The sequence below is a fragment of the Camelus ferus genome, chromosome 7 (assembly GCF_009834535.1).
Source record: "Camelus ferus isolate YT-003-E chromosome 7, BCGSAC_Cfer_1.0, whole genome shotgun sequence".
Lineage (NCBI taxonomy): Eukaryota > Metazoa > Chordata > Mammalia > Artiodactyla > Camelidae > Camelus > Camelus ferus.
The window spans coordinates 30,063,736-30,087,140 of NC_045702.1; the positions used below are offsets into that span (position 1 = coordinate 30,063,736).

The window sequence follows — 23,405 nt, forward strand, 5'->3', positions numbered from 1 at the left end:
AATTATTCCATTATCAAAGGACTGAAATGACAATGCTCAACAGATTTAACCTGACCTAAGTGTGAATGGAAAAGTTATTCTCATCCTTAGTATAAAGCATTTATACATTATTGTTCAGTGTTTTGATGTGTTAGGGATAAGAACCTATTTTACTGCCCTTGTTGTACAATTAAGTCAATCAAAATGTGCCCACTGATGTTACAAAAAAAACCCCCATTTATGATTAATAATTTCCCCACGAATGCATAGGATTCCACACATTTTTCCTAACCAATGTGAATTCTCACCTTTAATTTCATACCTTCCTACATTAAAAAAATTTTCCCTCTTCCTTGAAGCATATATGTCCCGGAGCCCAACTTATATCTCATCATGTGCTTCTCTCCAGCAGTTGACAGTGTTGTAGATGTGCTTGATTGAACAGCTGTATTTTATTGAAACAACAGCTTTCTTTTGTGTGTCCCCTCCCTAATTTCCTGGCTACTCTGAGGAAAAGCACCATAATGTTGAAGCTCTTGGCCACTATTCTGATTCACAAGTGTGTGATTCACCCACCATATCCAATTTTCTCCTTTCCGTTCATTTGCAGGAGAATGTACTTCATGCTTCCACCAACTTCATGGCTCTCCTCATTACTCAGCTTCTCTCTCATTGACTGATTATACTTATCTTGCTGCAAGAAATTACTTCACATAAAAAAAATATTCTATTTTCTCCTGTTCAGAAACTAAGAAAATCAACACCAAATAACATAGATATATATGTCCTCTAGTTCCTTCCTTCTTTCTCATTTTATCATCCATAGTCCTTTAGGCAAAGCTTATTGCTCTAGTCCAGTGAGCCTCAATCTTCAGTCATTTGAGTAGGGCCTTCATGATTGTTGCTTTATCTGTATTCCTTCTTTACTATTATTTATGTAATGATTCCATTTAAATCAACTGACTAGTGGGGGTGGTCTAGTTCTATTTTAAATAAGCTCACTACCTTTTGTAACCTTTGTCTGATAATATTTGTACAATTAAGAAATTAGTGTCCTCATTGTAGTTTTCTGATATACATTGAATTAAATAACATTTGAAATATAAGGCAACCTTATATAGCTCCAGTAACATTAGAGTTTGTTGAATCTTGTGTATAAATCACTCATTTATAATTTTGAGCTTTCCAGTGTTTTATTTCCCTTATTTGAACTCTTCTTTCCCATCTCCCCTCACATGTCCTTTCATTCATGTCCTTTCATGCCTTCATGATCTGGCTTAAGTCAACTCTTCTGATCCTACTCTGTTGACTCTTTCAGTCTTTTTCCTTTTGCATTTTAAACTTATAACTATAATATTCTAAATTTCACTTATTTTTATTTTCCAGTAATTTAAGGTTTTTACACAAGTATTCATGGATTTTTTTTCCTCCTTCCCTAAGATTATATTCTTTCTCAAAAGACTGAGCTTCCTGAGGACTATGATTATATTTCAGTTCTACAGTATCTCTCCCTTACCTAATACAAGGATCTATACACCCCTAGACTTCCAGCAATGCTGTTTGGCTAATAATTGTATAATGGATGGATATACAAGATCATAATATTTGATGGTTATATTTTACAGCCTTGGTTGGGGAAACAGAACCATTTTTATAGTATACAAATTAGAACTGCTTGCTTTTTCAGGGCAGAGTAACAACATGTGTAAAGGCTTAAAGGTAAGGGAAAACATGTCAGGGAAATGGGAAGAAGCTTAGAGTATCTGGAGCAAAGAATGTGAGGGCAAGTGGAAAAAGATATCATTGGGGAGGTAAGCAGGGATCATGTCTGATAGGGCCTCAGAAATTGCACTAAAGAGTCTGGATTTGATCCTAAGAGTCAGTGGTGAGCAACTGAAAGATGTTGTGTTGTATAGCAGATGGATAGAAGTTGACCAAATAGAAGAAAAAGAATAAAAAGAAAGTTATGAGCCTCTGTAACAATCCAAGCAAGAGATGCTGCTGACCTGGATTAGGGTAATTTCTCTGAGAAGAAATGATGTGGACAGATTTGAAGACTGTTTGGGAGTTGGAATCAATAGGACTTAGTGATTAGCTAGATTGGCATATGAGGGAGACTGAGGAATCTAGGGAAACCTCTAGATTTCTAGTTTTGACAGTGGGTAGATTGTTGTACCATTCACTGAGGAGGAAACACAGGAACTGCAGTTTGGGGGAGGAAAACAATGATTTCCATATTGCATACATCAAAGCTGATTTGCTGGTGGTGCCTACAAGAGGCAGATCAATGTAGGTGTCCAGAACTCATGAGGAAGATCTGGGCTTGAGGTAGATTTAGGCATTGTTAGCATAGAGTTATTCAAAGCTAAGGTACAGTAATATATTTTCCAGGGAGAGTTGGGAGGTGTTATGTGAAGTGGCCTTTGGCTGGACACGAAGGACCACAGCACTGAAGGATAGGCAAAGAAGGGGATTGCCAAGAAGGTGAAGCAAAAAGAGCCAGAGATTCAGTGAGCATGGTGGGTGTGGCGTCACAGAGTCAAGGGGATTGTTTTAGGAGGGAACTGTCAACAAGAAAGTCAACTAAGAGAGGGACTTGAAAGAGACTGCTGGACCTGGCCACATTCCAATTGTTGGTAACTGTGGCAAGAACAACTCTGTGGAGTCAGACCAACAGCATGGGAAAGCATTTACCCCAAGATAATAGCATAATAAGATGCTGTATTATTCAAGGTTCTCCAGAGAAACAGAACCAACAGGATGTGTGTGTATTTTATATATATATATATATATAGTATAATTGATTATAAGGAATTGGCTCATGCAATTATAGAGGCTGGTAAGTCCCAATATCTGCAGGGTGAATCAGTAAGCTGGAAACCCAGGAAGAGCCAATTTTTCAGTTTGAATCCAAAGGCAGGGGAAAAAAAGTATTCCGTCAACTCTTCACTGGATTTGATGGGGCCTACCCACATTAGGGAGGACAATCTTCCTTACTTGGGCTACCAATTTAAATGTTAATCTCATCCAAAAGCAGCCTCATAGAAACACCCAGATCAAAGTTTGACCAAATATCTGAGCACCCCATAGTTCTGTCAAATCAATGCATAAAATTGACCATCACAGATACCTTCCTTGCTATTATGATGTTCCCACTCCAGTAAGCATTTACATGAACATCAGAAGCATCTAAGAGGCTTTTTAAAAAATTTACAATTCTAAGCTACAACCTCAAAATTCAGTTTGTATGGGGTGAGGCCACTTTATTAGTTTCCTAGGACTGCCACAAACCGAGTGACTTAAAACAGAAATTTATTCTCTCATAGTCTGAAAACCAAAAGTCTGATATCAAGGTGTCATCAGGGCCACACCCTCTCTGAAGACTCCGTAGAAGAATCTTCCTTTGCCCTTTGCTGGCTTCTGATAGCTCTTTGTAATCCTTGGCATTCCTTGGACGGTAGCTACATTTCTTCTTATGAGGACACCCATCATTAGATTTAGGGCCCATCCTAATCCAGTGTGACCTCATCTTAACTAATTACATCTGAAAAGATGCTATTTCCAAATCATCCAATGAGGTTCTAGGTGGACATAAATTTCTGGGAGACAGTATTCATCTGACTATAGCCACCAAATAAGTGTCTCTAATAAATGCTCCAGTAGATTCTGATGCAGGTGGTTCACAGATCACACTTTGAGAAACACTGAGTCTACACAGACTGCTTTTAATATAAAGATGGGAGTTTGCTCAGGTAGAGGGATTCCTGAAACTTAAATTCTATCATGACTGATCTTAAGGGCCAGGCACTGGTAAAGATGTCATTTAATCTGGATTTTAAATAGCATTAGCTCTCTAATCTCAAGAAATCTTTGCACCCCAATGTTCATAGCAGCACTATTTACAATAGCCAAAACATAGAAACAGCCTAAATGTCCATCAACAGGTGACTGGATAAAGAAGATGTGGTATATTTATACAATGGAATACTACTCAGCCATAAAAACCGACAACATAATGCCATTTGCAGCAACATGGATGCTCCTGGAGAATGTCATTCTAAGTGAAGTAAGCCAGAAAGAGAAAGAAAAATACCATATGAGATCGCTCATATGTGGAATCTAAAAAACAAAAACAAACAAACAAAAACAAAGCGTAAATACAGGACAGAAATAGACTCACAGACAGAGAATACAGACTTGTGGTTACCAGGGGGGTAGAGGGTGGGAAGGGATAGACTGGGATTTCAAAATTGTAGAATAGATAAACAAGATTACACTGTATAGCACAGGGAAATATACACAAAATGTTATGATAACTCACAGAGAAAAAAATGTGACAATGAGTGTGTATATGTCGATGAATGACTGAAAAATTGTGCTGAACACTGGAATTTGACACAACATTGTAAAATGATTATAAATCAATAAAAAATGTTAAAAAAAAAAAAAAAGAAATCTTAAGTAAAGAGAGATTTCAGCCTAATTTAGAGTTCAGCATCTTTGCTAGAACTAAAAACTGGTAGGGCCTTCATTGTCCTGAGCTCTGAGAAGACATTTAGGTTATAGCACAAAGGAACAAGCACACACAACTCCTTTAGTAAGAAACTGAAAGAAAAGGTTATTAGAAAATGAAACTAAGAACATTGTGGTCTCATCTCAGTCTAGTCAGGAACCTCAGATAATCAGGGAGATAATCTTTATTGGAAAATTTATCATATTTGGATGATATATATCAAAATAGAGAAAGTACTAATATTACAAAAATTATTAAATTTTATTGTTGCAATGATGTACAATAAGTCATTTAATAGTGAATATATCAAAGAGCAAGCACTATGAGTGTCTATTCAGAAGCTGAAATATTGAAAAAAATTAGAAAGCTTATCTACAAAAGATGAATGGAGATAGATTGGTTAAAAAATAGTCCCTAATGTAGCTGCTATGTTTCACAGAAATTCTTTATTTGGAGAGTATTTATGACAAGTCAATGGAGGCACTTGTGATAAATGATAATTTATGTAGAGAACTAACACTATTATTGTTATTGTAAAAGCCTTATCATGTAAGTTGCTTTTTTTGAACTACATGCACCTGCACAAAATTTTTATTAATCAGATATGTAAATAAAAGGACAAGTTAGATACCCCTTTAAGCTCTCTCCTAGACCAAGGGTTTTATTATATTTACAAAAACAATTATTGTTACCACTCTGGAACAGAGATTACAGGGTACTAGCACATTATACTAAAGAAGGAAGACAGGCAAGGCAGGGGGAGTAAGGCACTGGAGGTGCTGCTGTTGTTTGCTTCCTGTCCTTGGTCAGGGGCCATCACACACTGAGAATGTGAAGGCTGAGGCCGAGGACAAAGGAAGCCTTACTCCATCAGCAGGAACAATACTGAAAGACAGCTGTGACCTTTCTGACCACAGAATCAAACAGTATCTCTGCTACATCTGTTTTGTGCTTGAAGGATGGCTGTTAATTGTTAACCCTGCATGCATAACAGCCAAGGACAGCACTATTTTGCTCATAGTTCTATAGTATCTCACTTAATATTAGGTTTTGAAATAATCACATTTATAAATAGTTGAAACTGTTCAAAATACCAATTAATGTTTCACTGAATGAAAGATTTTAAAAAATCAAATTACCCAGGAAAGCACTGAATCATCAAACCAGTCACACTTTATATTTTGTATTACCTGGAATTTCCCAGCAAATATTTCTGAGCATATAGTATGTATCCATTAAACACAACATAATGGAACAGTTTTAAAGGAATAATGGAAAACCGTAATTCAGAAATCTGCTTTATATCTTGTTCATAAATTTCATCACATGATATATTTTTAATATGTCACATCAAAATTTTAAAAGAAATTTCTATTGATTGCCAGCTTTGGAAGATTTCAAGTCCAAACTTTGCAAAATGCATAAAAGTAAATAATTTAAATAATATTAAAAATTATTTACATGATGTGCCTTTAAGCCAGACTAATGAGGGCATAATGCCTCCTGGCAGTACCTACTTCTGGCACCTCAGGATGCCGAATAGTTAATTCTGTGTGTGGGTATTTATTGAATATCTGCATTCCTTTTTAGACAGTTCCCTCTGTAAAGATTAAAAAGTGCATCCTTAGTGTCTAGCATTGAACACAGTGGTATCTTTAGAAATATTTAGTAAATGAGTTAAAAATGGAAAGAGAGCAAGTATGGCGAGGGAAGAGGATTAACATTCCTTAAGGATGTACTTAATATATGCCAAAATGCATCACACTTTGAGCATGATTTAGCTTTTAAACTAAAAATGAAAAAAGAGGTTAAAAAAGTAGTAATTTGAATATATTTGTTCTTACAATGAAATAAGAAAAGACTATAATAAAATAAAGCCAATAGAGTAAAGAAATAATTCTTAATTTGATTTTTGTTTTGAATTTGTATACTTTATGCATCTGTAGATTGTAACAATCACAGTTTTTAGCTTCTGTATTTGATGCTTTGCCATCTCAAGGCCTTGCTGATCCTGGAGGGACTGTCCCTCCCAGGGCTGGTTAAATTCTAGAGATAGCAATTATCTGGGAGTGTGCCTTTCACATGCAAACCAACCAATCCAGAGTCCATACACCGAACACTTCCTTTAAAGGGCTCTTACACTCTTGGCCATGATCCACCTGCCTTAATCACTTTAAGGCCAGATACCAGGCTACTAGGGACAGTCACTACATCCCAGAGACCACTGAAATTATTCAAACTAGCCAATCCTGAGCCTGCTTACCCTACCTTGCTCGTTCCTTCCCATGGAAACCACAGTAAAGTTTCTTGTCTGTATCTACTCTTCCTCCTTCTGCCTGATGAAGGCTGGTGCTTCCGTGTGTGGCCTTACATGGTGTGGCATGCCCCTTCTTGGGAGCTTAGTGATTATAACAAGCTGTCTTTTCAGTGGCAATTGTCTCCTGATCTATTGGCTCAACATACTAAATAATAACAAAACCTACGTTTTAAAACATAGATTGACTATAAACATCCTCTTTGGTATGGGCATTAAAAGAGAAACAATAATCAGATTACAATATATAATATATCATATCTGTTAATTAAAACTTTTGCCTTATGAGTTAATTGAAGTTTTCTAAGTGATTACAGTGTGAAAGCATTCTTCTTGCTGTATTTTATTTGATAAGACTATTATACACAAGCTTTTCAATATGATTTTTTACCAGTTTACTGACAAGATAAACAATACAGATTAATTATTATAGGAATAAAGATTTTGGAAATAGACTAAATTCTACTGACAGATATGAAGAGTATTTTATTCTGTTACTGTATTTTTCTAAGAAATAATAGTATCTTGTTCCAAATCCAGTTTGGAGTGCATTTAAAGAGGAGACTTGATAAAGCACCAAATAGATTTTGTTATACGTGTCCACAATCCCTTATTCACAATTCTAAAATTCAAAATACTCTGAAAACCAAAACATTTTTCATAAGTTTGTGGCAAACTCATTTGGTGGCAAAACCTAATCTGAACTGATGAGGTCATTTGTATCTTTATTCTTCTTGAAGATGAATATTCATACTTACACTGCAGAAATATTAATGTGTTTTAGGGGGATGCTGAACCAGACCATGGTGGGAATATTAAATAATTTGCCATTTACAAGATGTCATATTCTAAAATTTATTTAAAATTCTGAATTTGGAAACACAGCTATCCTCAAGAGTTTCAGATAAAAGACTGTGGACCTAATTCAGTGTGTATAGATGTTTATACTTCTTCCATATTTTGGTCATAGGGGCATGAACTGCTTATTTAATATTTAATTTTTATATAATATTTAATTTTATTAGCTATTGTGACTCCTGTATTAATTTTTCTTTAATTAATTTGAAGGAATGCAATAAAGCTACTAGACCAACAATTTAAGACAGATATTGATGGTTCCCTGTGTCAGGGGCACTGAAGATACAAAGATGACCAAGACCCAAGTTACTATACTCCAGTGAGGACAGATGGGAAATAAATAATAGTGACACAGTGTGACAAATGCAGTTCAAGTGATGTTCAATGTGCTTTAGGTTCAGAGAGGAGGGAAATACTAATTGCCTGGGGGAATTTGGGAAGGCTGCAGGGAAGAAGAGATTTTGGGGGAAGGAATGGAGGAAAGGCAGTTCACCAGGTAATGAAATGGGAAAGAGTTACTCAATCTCAGTACTACTGGATCCCAAAACAAAAGGGAATTATTAATGTGATCCTTTAAATTACTTGACATTCTGTAACTCTTGCCAATGCTCAGACTCTTCTTATTAGTATTGTTCTGTCAGCAGTGAGAGACATTTTGAAGATTTTCAGCATTAATGGAAGTTCCTAAAGAAAAGTAATCTGGGTTTTGAGAGCCACTGCATTGAAGCAGAATTTAATGCTATTTTCATGATTTAAAAAATGCCAGTTCAGTTTGGATTATCTTCAAGGAACCATCTTCAATCAAACACCAAATATCCCTGCCCCACAAGGCAGTTCCTTGGACAGAATGAGTGTGAGACACTGAGTGTATTTTACTCATCCATAAAAATCACATTAGTAAGATAAATATAGGAGCTCCTTTCTTCCTCATAAATGTATACCATTTGCCTGCAGTGATGTGGTATTTAAAGCTCAGGTTAGTCTTGACAGTGCTGAAGTTCAGCTTGGTATTTTCAAACGCTCAACGCTAAGAAGTGTCAACAGCAAAGACAGGATGATCTGTTGGGTCTCTTTTGAGGGAGGAAGATGACAATAGTGCAAAAGGAAAGAAATAGCGCAAAAGGAAAAGGTTAGAGGCAAAACTAAAATAAAACAAAATTTTAAAAAGCCTACTCCCATTTCCATTCTGCTAAATTATTATGGGGAGAACTTTAACATTGTTACTAGTAGTGTCCCTAATTTTGCAGCTGAGCCTCTTTTCACTTTGCATTGTGGGGAACACAAATCACTGAGGATCTCTGTACAATAAATCATTTGAACAATATAAGAGGCAATGAGCCAAGAAAGATATTTAGCATTTAATCAAAAGTGACCTAATATTTTTCATTTGCCATCTATAAAATGAAACATTCAATTTAATCACCAAGCAATGTTGATCCTTGCAACAAGGAGATCATTTGGAATAGATTAAAATTAAATATACTGAACCAAGAGTTTAGGGGCCTGGTTTCTGGTTAGGATTCTGTGACTGCATAACTGATTTCCCTAGGTAATGTATGCTCACTACTGGGAATTTCAGATTACCCAAGTGTAAAATCTATGAGCTTAGATTATATGGATTCTAAAGTCTCTTTTGACTACTAATCGTGAACTAAAGGCTATGACTATGTATGGATCTAATAGTCTTGATACTTGGTTTTTAAGCTAGATTATTTTGTCTCATAGCTTAATTCTTTATGCAGTTGTTAATAAAGTAATAATAGCTAATCTTCCTAAATAGTGTCATTTAAAACAGCTAACATATATGGATCATCTCAATTCTTGTCAATTTCTGCAGAGTGCCTAGCTTTCTGCTAGTCAGTGTATTAGCTAAGGATAATCAGAGAATACATGATGTATAAAAAGAAACCATTTATCTGATAAAAAATTTTAAAGCCCATACATATTATACCTTATTTGAGACCTATTATAGTAGTAAAAAAAAAAAATCTTTGGTAGCAGTCCATTTTTCATCTAGCCTAGCCCCTTAACAAACTTTCATGATCAAACCTATGATAAAGTAAGAGGCACTGAAATCTGTCAGAGTCTGACACATCATGCAAAACATGACTACACAAAGACCAGGTAAATTGAAAGACTGGGAATTGTGAACACTACGTCCCGAGTATATCTTTTCCAGCTCTAAATAATAGAAACCATTGCTCTATTGTTAACTCATGCTTCTAAACACAACTACCTATTCCACAAAACTTCTGCCATCATATTTTTTTCCAGTTCTTGAATGACACGTGTTATGTGCTTGAAACTATTTTAGGTGCATTACATGTATTTATTCATCTAATTATCATGCGACTTTCTTAGTAGGTGCAATTAGTACCCTCATTTTACATAGGAGGAAACTCAGAACAGAGATGTTTAAGTAACTCGTACTGGGTCACATGCTAACAAGTTGTCGAGCTGGGTTTTAAGGCTAGGACCTGAAGGGAAATGCTGTAAACTTAACTAGCATGCTCCACTGCAGTGATGAAGAGCTGCTGAGATACATTCCTGTCTGGTTTTCAGGTTCTCATATATAAATGTAGAACTGTCATAGGTTTCTTACACATACTGTATCTTTTGCAGCAGATTGTTTTGGACTAGTAATGCTTAAAAATAAAAATTGTAGCAAAATGAAATCAAGGAATTTCTTTAAGTCTAAAGTCTTTAAGTCCTATAATATGGGTTTGTTAAATGTGTTAGTGATCAAGTGCAAGATAAGTTAGAAGTAGCACTGATTTTCTAGTCACTCTAAACCATTGTCTCTAATGAATAAATAACAAAATTGTACTTTCACAGTATTGTATCACTATATGAACTTCAACACATTTTAAAAATGTTTTTGAATATTGGTACACCTCAGGCACAGAGTTTAAAAAGTAGATATGACAGTGTATAACCATTGTAATGAGATATGACGAAACTTTCAATCTTTTATAAATGTTGTTTGTGGAAAAATTATTTATCATAATTTCTTTTGGTCCATCTCTTAATCTGAGCAGATATCTCTTTTAGGGTCAACAGGTTAGGTCCTTAGAAGTGTGTATCTCAACAAGTTGTTGGTGATGGCAAGAAAGTTACATAGTCTAAAACCTCATTTTTTACCCAGGTTGTTGAGAAAGATCACATTCTCTGTATTTAGTGGGAAAGAATGATGGGTCTATTATTACTAGAAGGAAGTACCATTAAATTTCATGGGAACATATTTTTAGATGGCCGTTTGACATAGTTTAAAAAACTGGAAAATTGATAAAAACATGGTATCAATATAAATGTTTGTTTCATAGCCCAACTTTCAGTGTGAACTTCTGTGGGGAATATCTGAAGATGTATCACAATGGTTTATGGAAATGGATTGGCATGATGATTGTTAGCTGATTTTCCAAGTGAAATTTCCTCTCCTCTCTCTGCTTATACAATATTTCCAATGCAATAGGCAAGTTGAATCACAGTAGTGAGTAGTTAGAAGGAATGATTCCTTGCTTGTAAAAAAATAAAATACTAGAAATATGTGGAAATGGAAAAATAGTGATTGAGTTTTATGGTATAATAACCCAAATAACAGCTGAACACTTCTTTTTTTTTTCTTTTACAAACTTTAGTCACTACCAGACTTTCCAAATAATCTCACTCTGAAGAGCAAACTTGTGAACCTCCAATGCCTAAAGCTGCACATCACTATTTTCTTGAATATTTCTCAAATATTTTGTAAAATCTTAACTTTGGGGTTGTACTATTCACTCAATTTCATAAAACATAGGGCTCATCTTTGTTAAAAACCAACAAAATTCACATTATTTCCTTAGTCCTTCACCTCCTGGAATATCTGAGTTGTAAAAATAAAGTATTCTACTGTTATCTGAAAATATCTGCTGTATATTGTATTTATAAAAAACCACCCAATATATAATGCCAAATTGAATTTTGAAAGTTACAACTATTAGTAATACTGCCATGCTACTACTATTAATAACAATGAGGAAAATCACTGCTATGTAATAGTATTTTTATGGAATGTAGTATTTTGGCTTATGCTTTACTTAGGATATGTATTACTATACTCAATGTTTAGCATTAAAGCTTCCTAACTTAACTATTTTAGGCCTCTTTGTTAATCCGAGTTAAAAAAATAAAAAATATATTTCCTTTTATGCATGATAGCTATAAATTGATAAAACTTCCAAGGTTGTATAACTAAGCTCAGAAACAAAAAGCCATTTATATTCAAAGATGGGAAATGGTTGACAGGCATCCCACCTCCTTCCTTCCCATGCTCATGGCAGATGTTACTCATTGATCTTGGCCAAAGGCAGCCTCAGACCTCTCCTCAAAACAGTGCTCTAGGGAACCACAGTCAGTCAGTCAGGGATGGCTATGGGAGCAGACCTATCTATCATGAACAAATAAATAAAGATAGAATGTGACATCTTATCATCTGAAAATGTCTCTCCTATCTGTATCTATAAACCAATATGGATCTCCTATATGCAAACCAAGTGAAGGAAATAAGTCTTTAGTTTGTAAGGAAGAAAATGGAGGGACAAGATCACCCAAAGGTTATTTTAATTTTTCTATATCCTTTGGACCTACAGAACCAGAGAAAGCACGTTCCCATATGAGGCAGTCAGTTTTGGAAAGGGAAGTTAGCAAAGGATTTCAGCCTCAGAAATTCCTTCCCACAGTAAATGTGGCCTTGCAAGCTTAGGGGCTGGGCTACTCAGATGAAGCCTGCTGCTGTGTTTCCATATGTCAGGGAAGCAAACCCTGACCTAGAAGGAGTTCTGCTGTGGAAGATCCAGACCCGGGCTGGCTAAGAATAGAAATGGTCTGTGTAGCAGTGAAGCTAAAATAATTTCTTCTTGTCCTTTTAGGGGTGCCTTCCCTTTATAAATTATATATTCTTGATTGTAAATTTCACGAGTGACTTACTGAAATTGAAAGCAGTGATTAAATATGGGAATCTTTTTGTGTATGTGGGAGAAGAGTAGGATAAGCCTACTAGAAAAAGAATATAGTATTTTATCTATACCAAAAAATCCAAAACAAACCAATCATAATGTCAAAGTATTAAACCTGTAAGTTTCACAAAAAAGTGTTACATGTGTTCTCATTGGGGTCCCAGTAGTACTCCCAGTATGCCTAGCATAACATAAACTCTGTCTTAGTCAGCTTGGGCTGCCATAAAAATAAAAATACCATAGACTCAGTGACTTAAACAACAGAAGTTTATTTTTTCACAGTTCTGAAGACTGGAAGTCTGAGATCAGGGTGCCAGTGTGGTTGAGTTCTGTGAGAGCACTCTTCCTGGCTTGTAAATGTCCAGCTTCTTGCTGTGTCCTCTTATGTCCTTTCCTTGGCTCGTGCACTAGGAAGAGTAAGAGGTCTCCCTCTCTCTCTCCCTCCCTCGCTCTCTCTCTCTCTTGTCTCCTCCTCTCTCTCTCCCTTCTGTCTCCTCCTCTCTCTCTATTCTTAAAGACCATTAATCCTATTATGAAAGCTCCACCCTCATGACATCACTTAACCCTAATTACTCTCTTAGCACCCCATCTTCAAATACCATCACATTAGTTGTTAGGCCTCCAACATATGAATTGTGGGGGTGAGGGCACAGACATTCAGTCTATAACACTCTCAAAGGATGACCATTAATTAGTTGATATTTAAAAAGTTGAGTTTGAAGTTTTACTAAATTCCCAACAACTAATTTGAGAAATATATAAGGTTTTCTATCAAGAAAATCAGAGGATGATAAGAAAAACTATTAGAATTTAAAAGTTTAGTAGTTGATCAGATATAAAAGTCAATGTACAAAAATCAATAGCTTTCTTAATATCAGCAATACTCAATTAGAAAACATAATGATAAAAGGGGTCTCATTCATGATAGCAACAAAACCCACTTTATACTTAGAAGTAAATAGGAAATGTGCAAGACTTTTATGAAAAAGATATTTGAAATCTATATAAATAAAATGTTATTTCATATTTCTCAATGGGAAGACTCAATTATAAAGATGTTAGCAAGCTGGTTTTACAAGTATGTACGAAGAAAACAGCAATGTTTAGCAGGGTACATTTTTAAAAAAGAGAATGAATGGGATTTGACCTAGTACTAATAATCATTATGTAATATAAGGCAGTTTAAACAGTGCATTTTGGCACAGGAATAGACAGACACATTAATAGAAATAAATAGACTGGAAACCAAGGAATATAGCTTATAGTAAAAATGTCATCTCTAATCAGTAAAAGTGTTCAAGACTTCTCAGTTAATCACATTATGACAATTGGCTCTCATTTGGGGAAAAAAATGAAACTCATAGTTCATATCGTAAACAAAACTATCTTTTGGAGAGACTAATGAGAATAAATGTTAAAAACAAATTATAAAAATATTTGAAAAAATATAGAAAAATAATTTTATAATCTGGGAATTGGGAAATCTTTCCTAACTAATGCACAAAACTCATGTATCATATAAAATTATTTATAATGACCTCATATAAACAAAAACCTTCTGTGAAAGACAATAATAAAAAGAAATTAAATGATAAGCCAAAGACTAGGGGAAATATTCACAACAGGCATAAAAGATTCGTGATTTATAAAGGTTGCCTACATATGAATATGAGAAACACAAAGCTTGCGTATAGAAACTACACAAAGGATATATGAACTATTTACAGAAGAAATGCATGTGACATACATGTGAGGATATATAGATTAGACTACATTCATCAAAATTTAAAGTAAACCTTATCTTTGACGTTGTAATCTACTTCTAGGAATCTGTCCCTCAGAAATACTTGCTCATAGTAAAACACATTTACAAGGATTTTTTTTTGTGATGGCAAATAGTAGGAACAAACTGAATATCATCAACAAAGGAGAGGGTAAATAAACTCTATAACATTTTATTATTATAAAGAAAGAATCAGATCTGCATATATTAAATTAGAAAATTCTTTAAGACCGAGGTAAAAAGAAATTACCATAGCATAATAGATCATACATAAATGTACATGACCACACATGTACAAATACTTTGTGTCTATTTTTTAATTCCATATGCTTTTTATAGATTGATTCTTTTATTGTGAGAACGTATTCACGTGTTCCTTGCTTAACTGAAAAAAAAAATTTTTTTTTTTAAATTAAAGAGAAGAGTATTCAGGGGAGACCTGGCCTAGTGGCTCAAACTCTTCTTCACATGATAGAGAACTGCTTCAAGGAGGGTATGAGAATCACATGTCTGTTACTAACATAGTTTCAGCCTCTCTGTTTTTTTTCTCTTGGTCTCTGGCTTTGCTGCCAATTTTTTTTTTTCTGGCAGGTGTTGAAATGGATATAAAAGGAAATTCTTTAAGAATGTTCAGATCCTTGTTATGCAAAATTGCATTGTTGGAAGGGGTTTTAGATATGATCTAATGCAACTCCCAAGTTTTACGTGAAATCCCGATTTCCGAGATGGCCAGGAAATGTTAATAGAAATTTCACATTTCTCATGCTTGAGTCACATTTCCTTATCCAGAAACCTGGGGAAACTTTACCATTGAAAATTCAAATAAGTTTCTACCACTCCCCCAACTTTTAAGCCAACAATGTAAGAAAATGAAAAAAGGTAATTTCATGTAAAAGAATAAAAATTAATAAATATTTTTCAGCAAACAAATGAATACTGTGATGCCATCTGATGACCCATAAAACATGATTCCCAGTGTTACTTCAGTTGTCTATATGAGTACTCTTTAATCCATAAATTATGCCATTTTACTTTCTATTAACTCTGACCATCACTAGCCTGGCTGGTTTATCTTCATTGGTCAAATCACTATAGGGGTTAATCGGCCAAGTTGATATGTTTAAACCATGTCATATCCTTTTAATTAGGTCCTGTGTTTATTAAGAGCCCTTCAAGAAGCTCACTTGTCTCTTTGGATATTGATAAGGAAAGGCTAGAAATCTCTCTTTCCAATTTGGTGATTTTTATTCCTAGAGAGTACACTGTTTTGGCAATAATGTGCCTAATACCTTTGCTCAGACCTATCTGATTTGCATCCAGCTAAACTGCCTTTGTGGACTCAGATGTGTGTCCCTAAAAAGAGACCGCTTTCCCACTTTAAGAATTCCACTGTCCTTTCGCCTGCCTATGCTTGAATGGACTATAGCTCCAACTATAAGACCAAATAGGCTCCTTAAACACCCTGGGCTCTGCATTGCTCTCATTTGGTCCTCAAATGAAGAATTTGCATAGTGCAAAGGTCACTGAGAAGCTATGATTCCTCTGGAGCGCCAAGCTGGTTCCCTTGGGGGCCTATGTTCCATTCTAACTGAGTTTATTGAGCTATAAATTCTCGATTAAAGCCCAGACCCTTGAGACACAAGGAGGTTAATAGAATGACTTCTCCAGCATCTCCCATCATCTAGATATCTGTAGAGTGTGTGTAAGAACCTTGGGCTCCTGGACCCAAGGTGAGTGTAATAACTTTATAACTAAAACAGATGGTTTTCTATTTTTTAAAAGGTTATGTGAAAATGAAAGTCACTGTGATAGCAATGTTCTTTCCTTTCTAAGTTCTTTGATGTTACATTATCTTTATATGTTTACAGTGGAAGGAAATGATCTTACCAGCTGCCAATGAATGAGGGAGCAGAGTAGAGCTAGTGAAATCAGAGCTAATATTCAGAACAAGATTCTATAGTCTTGTTTGTTTGATGTGGTGGCTCTTGGACTTACGGAAATACACCTTTTGTTTATGCTTCAAGTCTTCCTTTTATCTTCAGATAAAAGTGTACAGGGGAAGTTGCCAAAATTAGTCCACCTTTTGGGCCCAAGCCACAGTTAAACTTAGATGTTAAAGAGATCAAAGCATTTCCATTCTGACCCAAATAGCTGCAACCCAGCAGTGTAGCTCATGGCAGTATGAAAATGGCTGAACACTTCTGATTCGGAATATCTAAGTGATACACTCCAGGCTACAAGGCAGAAAAACAGGCAGCATGAATGTCTGCTTTGAAACAGTTGCCTGCCTTCTAGGATTTGACAAAGAAACACTTGTTTAGGCTTTGGTATACAATCTAGTGGGAGATGTCCAGGTACTTCTGAAGGTGCCTCAGCAGGTTTCTATGGATAGACATTTTCTCTCCTTTCCCCTGTGCAGGTGGAGTTGATTTTATTCAACTCCACTTTCTTTTCTTCCTCCTTTTCTTCCTTCTTCTTCCTTCTTTTCTTCATTTAGGTGAAGCCAAACTGTTGAGGGTTCTTCTTTGCAAGATCGCAGCAACTCCTTCCTTCCCCTCCCTTTTTTATACTACGTGCAGATTCTCAGCTTTGTCAAACATCAGACTGGTATCCCTGGAGGATAGACAGAAGACTCTTGGTCTCTGTGCAGCAGTAGGGTCATTAGATTGTTTATTATCTAAACCACTTTGTGAGTGAAAGAGACACTATTAGTAATTAGACCTGGACAATTGGAGTAAACTGAGGCCGTTCTGGCAAATCGGAATGTATGGTCACCCTGTGTATAGGGGAATGCGTGATTTCTGGTGTATAGAACCTCAATTCTAATGTTTCTTTTCCTGAGCAAGAGTGGAAATTTTCTAATTACTCCTTTAAGTTAATACAGATGATCAGTTTCTGCTGTTGATAGCAAACACAGCAATAAGATAATTTCCACATGACTTGGAACACAACCCTCTCGTTAAATAATATAGCTCCAGAATAGAATTTGTTGCAAAGAAAATTTTCAGTGCAAATTCTTTAAAGAAGTCTTTCAAATGGATTTTTTTTTTTTTAATTAGGATGCTACCACCCACTATTTACAAAGAAAGTCTTTAAGGGAGTAGCAGACCCCTCAGGCCACTTCTAGCAAAGAGAGGTACATTCAGTACCAACAGCACAAAAGCACTGTTGTCACTACACCCAAGCTATTTTTGTGCCCCACGTATTTTTGTTTTAAAACTGCAGTCAAATTGCTGTGCTTCCCTTCTGTTTGTTTTACCACTTCCCTTCTAAATATTTTGCATCATCCTGGAGATTTTCCCAAGTGTGGTCTGCTCACTGGAGAGCCACATTCCTCTGATTTGTGGCATTAATTTGTGTGCCGTGGCAAGCCTTGTTTATACTACTTTGCAGGATGGGCACCTTTCACAACAATTTCAACCTCTTTTCCTGCTCTTCTCCACATGCTCAGATATTCTAAGACAGCAGCCCAGATATGGTTTTCTCTAATCATAAACTACATTCCTAGAGTGTGAACTTTTTTTTGCTCTGCTTTCAAGATAGGGAAATTTTTGGCTCTGTTTACTTTTTTCAAACTGGGCAGTGCCCTCTTGACTGTTATGACTAATCCACTTGTCAGGGCTGGAATCTGATATAGTTCTCTCCAGGTAAATCCCATTACTCAAACTTGTGAAAAAAAAAAATGCAAAAGAGGCCAAAGAGTGACCTTGTGGTGGTCATAGCCCACCTGCTAGCCAGAGCCCTCTGTTGACCACAGAGATTTTTTCCAAGAGAAGGAAAGCTTAGTCAGAATCTGACAGTTCTTGTACCCTCATATTCCTGCAGAGGAACCAGCTTGGGGAGAGATAAGAGCCCTGGGTTGACACCCTGATTATGCCTACCTTTTTATTTGTTAAATGTGGAAATTGACTTCATCCAATTAATAAGAGCAGGAAACAGTTTTTGTTTTCTCTTTGTAGGAAAACATGAAGTAACAGTTTTATCTTAATTTGTCAGGCATTGCCCAAGAGACTACAGCCATGTGGGCTGGTAGCCAAAAAATCGCTCTAAGTCCCAAGTATTAACACCCAGATATAAAAAGAATGCTAATTGGTTTTCCAGCTGAAAAATAATAAAGTACGTCATGCCAAAAATGCTGTGTGGCATGGAAGCCTCAAGTTTATACAATAGGGCCTGATTGCAATCTGGGGGCTCCATTTGTGCTCATATGCAGAGCTAAACAAAAGGAGGTGTTTCGCTCCTTTGCCTTTGTAGAAAGCCTCTGCTCCAGATCTCAGCCTGATGTTGCACCAGGCTTCCCACAGTCTTCCTGCCAAATCTCCAAGCTTTTTCCTGGCTGCCATTCAGGAAAGTACAGCTCCGTCCGTAGGATGGAAAGTTAAAAAGGCCTTGCTTGGATACGCTGAAATATATACAAACACTGCTTGACGTATGGAGCAGGCTGGCTTTGCACAGGCTGCTTCTGCTCCCATTCTAAGGGAAAAGAATGCAACACTTTTTAAAGTCATTTCAGTTAAGTGATGGAGATAGTAGCTGGAAGAAAAATTTATTTTTTTTTAAAGCAAATTCAGCATTCTCCTCAGTCCCAACAATGAACTACCTTAGTTCCATTAGTAAAATACTGGTTAACTTCCAAGAACCCATCCAGCTTGGGCAGTCGTTAACTTAAGGACAGGTTTAATGTATAAGGTATTGTATGCAGATATTCTAGTGAGAAGGTCACTGGAAGTGAGCTGGTAAGAATCACTCTGAGAGCCAGGGACACTGATCAGGCGGGGGCTGGTACTCTGATGCATATTGAGTGATTGCCAGTGGCTTCACACCTTGACTCCAGATCTACGTCACTTGCTGTAAAGTACTTGAATTGAAAGGATCTCTTAATACTTAAACCTTATACTCATTATTTCCAGTTGATGGTGAATACCATTGTCAAATTCATAGCATTTAACTAATGCTATCCAAGATGTTTTTTAATTATAGTTAATACTAATATACCCTATTTTCTGTCACCAGTTATGCTAGACATGTATGTAAAGATAAATATTTTTAAAAAAGAAATTATTTTGATAACAGAAGTAAAACATAGTCTCAAAATAAGCAACTTCTGCCAAAGTATATAGAGAATAAATGGGCTATAAGCTTCCATTTATGTGTAAAAAATAAACTTTTCTTTAATGGAGGTATTGGGGATTTAACCTAGGACTTAGTGCATTTGCTAAGCGTGTGCTCTACCACTGAGCTATACCCACTTTGCCTCACCAAAAGGAAACCTGCTTTTAACAGAAACTGGCAAGCAATTGTCTATTCCTTTCTATCAATGCATTTCTTTTGTTTATTACTTTTTGGTTGTTTGTTATTATTAAATGTGTGTTTCCTCTATAGTGAGGCAGAATGGGATGTATTTAGCAAGCATTCATTTTATTTATTTATTTATTTATTTATTTATTTATTTATTTATTTATTTATATTGAAATATAGTCAGTTACAATGTGTCGGCTTCTGGTGTACAGCATACAGATACATATACATATATTCGTTTTCATGCATACATATACATATATTCATTTTCATATTCTTTTTCATTAAAGGTTATTACAAGATATTGAATATAGTTCCCTGTGCTATACAGAAGAAATTTGTTTTCTGTTTTTATATATAGTGGTTAACCTTTGCAAATCTCAAACTCCCATATTTATCCCTTCCCATCCCCTTTCCTCTAGGAACCATAAGATTGTTTACTATGTCTGCGAGTCTGTTTCTGTTTTGTAGATGAGTTCATTAGTGTCCTCTTTTTTCTTTCTTTTTTTAGATTCCACATATGAGTGATATCATATGGTACTTTTCTTTCTCTTTCTTTTGGCTTTCTTCACTTAGAATGATGATCTTCAGGTCCATCCATGTTGCTGCAAATGGCATTATTTTATTCTTTTTTTATGGCTGAGTAGTATTCCATTATATAAATATACCACAGATGCTTTATCCAGTCATCTGTCGATGGACATTTAGGTTGCATTCTTGTCTTGGCTACTGTATATAGTGCATGTATCTTTTCAAATTAGAGTTCCCTCCAGATATATGCCCAAGAGTGGGATTGCTGGATCATATGGTAAGTCTATGTTTAGTTTTTTGAGGAATCTCCATACTGTTTTCCATAATGGCTGCACCAAACTGCATTCCCACCAGGACTATAGGAGAGTTCTCTTTTCTTCACAGCCTCTCCAGCATCTATCATTCAAGGACTTTTGAATGATGGGCATTCTGACTGGTGTGAGGTGATACCTTATTGTGGTTTTGCTTTGCATTTCCTGATAATTAGCAGTATTGAACATTTTTTCATATGCCTATTGGCCACTTGTATGCCTTCATTGGAGAATTGCTTGTTTAGGTCTTCTGCCCATTTTTGGATTGGGTTGTATTTTTTTGTTGTTGTTATTAAGTTGCATGAGCTGTTTATATATTCTGGAAATTGAACTTTTGTCAGTTGATCATTTGCAAATATTTTCTCCCATTTTATAAGTTGTCATTTTGTTTTACTTACGGTTTCCTTTGCTGTGCAAAAGCTTGTAAGTTTAATTAGGTCCCATTTGTTTATTTTTGATCTTATTTCTATTGCCTGGGTAGACTGCCCTAGGAGAACATTGCTAAGATTTATGTCAGAGAAAGTTTTGCCTATGTTTTCTTCTAGGAGGTTTATAGTGTCTTATCTTATATTTAAGTCTGTAAGCCATTTTGAGGCTTTTTTGTGTATGGTATGAGGGAGAGTTCTAAGTTCATTGATTTACATGTAGAGAGCATTCATTTCAAAAGTATTGGGCATCAGAAGAACCAAAGGAAAAGAAGACTGTTGAGTTAGCATTGCTGGTCTTTAATCAGGTTCATTCTCACTAAACTAAATTAATTTTTCAGCCCTCCCCCTCATCCTTCCATGTAAGTTCTGCCTTTGGTACATTCCTGCCTCTGTGACTTTGAACTTGTGCTTTCCCTCACCTGGAGTGAGATCTCTTCTCCCTACCGTCTTCTACATCTCAGTCAGTTCCCACCTGATCTGTAAAGCCTCCTAGACAACTTCAACACCATTTAGTTTCCCATTTATCTAAAGTCTTATGGCTATTACTGTTTTCATGAAGCAAGGTAAGATATGGAGGGTTCACAAATCAGGTGGGAATCAAACTGTGACCCAGAATATGAAGAGCAGAAAGGAGCATTTGTTATTGCAAGAAGCAGAGACCCACTCAATTAGCTTAAAATAAGGAGAAGGTATTGTAAACCTACAGTGTCCAGGAAATAGGCCTTGCAGGGGCTGAGCTGGAACCTGTCAGAAGCCTAGACAGCTCTTCCTCTCTCTCTCTCCAACTCTCAGGATCATACAGTACCCCTCTGACTCTCACCCAGGAATATCTACTTTCACATTCTTCTCTTTTCTCTCTCCCAAATTTCTCTACTTTAAAATTTCAGTTTTCTTTTGTCTCAACTACCCCCAAATAACTGAATTAAACTTTTGGGATCTTAATTCCAAATGTCCAGAGAGATTTTGTTATCTTATCTTGTGCTCTATACCCAGTCTTCCGTTTAATCAATGTGGTTGGCAGAGGCAGTAATTTTTAGTACAAACAGCTGCCTAAGCCCATTCCTGTGCAGCCTGTAGATAAAGTTTCAGGGAAGGGGGAAATGAGTAGGCACTCCAAAAGATATCCACTACCTGCAGGGTTGTATTATTCCTTCAAGGCAAATTCCTTCAGAGCAAGGGATACGTTACTAGTTGCTTACTTCCATTACTGTGTTAAGTACAGTGCTATTCAACTACCACAGAGATTCACAACTCTTGATGCACAGTAAAACCACCTGGGGAACTTTCAGAAGCATTTCCGTGTCCAGTCCTCCCCCTTGCCGCCACCAGAGATTCTGATTTCATTTTGGAAGGATATGGCCCACACATTAGACACCAAGGGTTGCTGTGTTTTCCAGATGCCAGACTTATTTTTACTGAGGTCAGGGCTATAGGAAAACGTTATTCCTATAGATGAAAAAGTGATTATCTTCATAGCTAAAAGCATGGTGGAAATTCAAGAGCTGTTAAATAGCTTAAAATTCTTGCTTGGCCTAGGAAATAGGGTGTAGATTATATTCATGTTGTCTCAGGTAGGGTGAATACCAGTGATATTGATAACTTTAGAAAAGGACATAAAACAATTTCAATTTTACATTTTTAATTTCCCCCATTCTTGTAATTGATTTCATTAAATATAGTAGTCAGTGGTTATTTCTGCAAGGTTTTTTGATTACCTAATCAATATGCCCACAAAATGCAGCCCTATTCCTGTATTCTTTGGAAACAAGTTCTCATATAACTAGGAAAATGTAAGATTTAATAGTAAATTCTGAATTTATGACAATTCAGAGTGCCACTTGGATGATAATTGTTTTAATTTATTTTTTTCAGTTGGTAACTCTGAAATTGATATTTGATAAATTTGAACTGAGTCAAGTTTGCCTCAAGAATTGTAAGGAGCTGGTTCATTGTAGGCACTATATAGAGAAGCTCTTCCAGCATACTCTTTCCAGTATCCTTAGGGTTGCTAAGGTTTGCCCAAGGCTTTAGAACCATAGTTGTGATGACTAGTTGGAGAATTCCTTGGGAATAGTTTCTGGAGTTCTTCAGTATGATCAGTGAAACCAAGCAGATAGTCCAAGTTTTCAAGAAAATTGGCTCAATTATTGCTTTCTGAGGGATAACATTGTCTTTCCTGCCAATTGCCTCTGAGACCACTCTGGGACATTTGTTAACAACTTCTGGAAGTCAAGCCACCTCAATCTTATAAACACGTTGGGCATTGATTTCTGTATAGAATGTGATTCATGGGTTTTTACATTTCCTACACCAATTTCCTTCTCTAAGAGGGAGCCATTTTGCCCAGTTCATCTTCAGTACTCCTAAGGAAGGCATGGTAACATTGACCTCTTTGG

General features: G+C 36.0%; 1 protein-coding gene across 1 annotated transcript in view; it reads left to right on the forward strand.

The window, feature by feature from the left end:
• The window catches only part of LOC116664744, a 336,479-nt gene that overhangs the window by 235,815 nt on the left and 77,259 nt on the right, over window positions 1-23,405 (forward strand). The window lies entirely within an intron of this gene.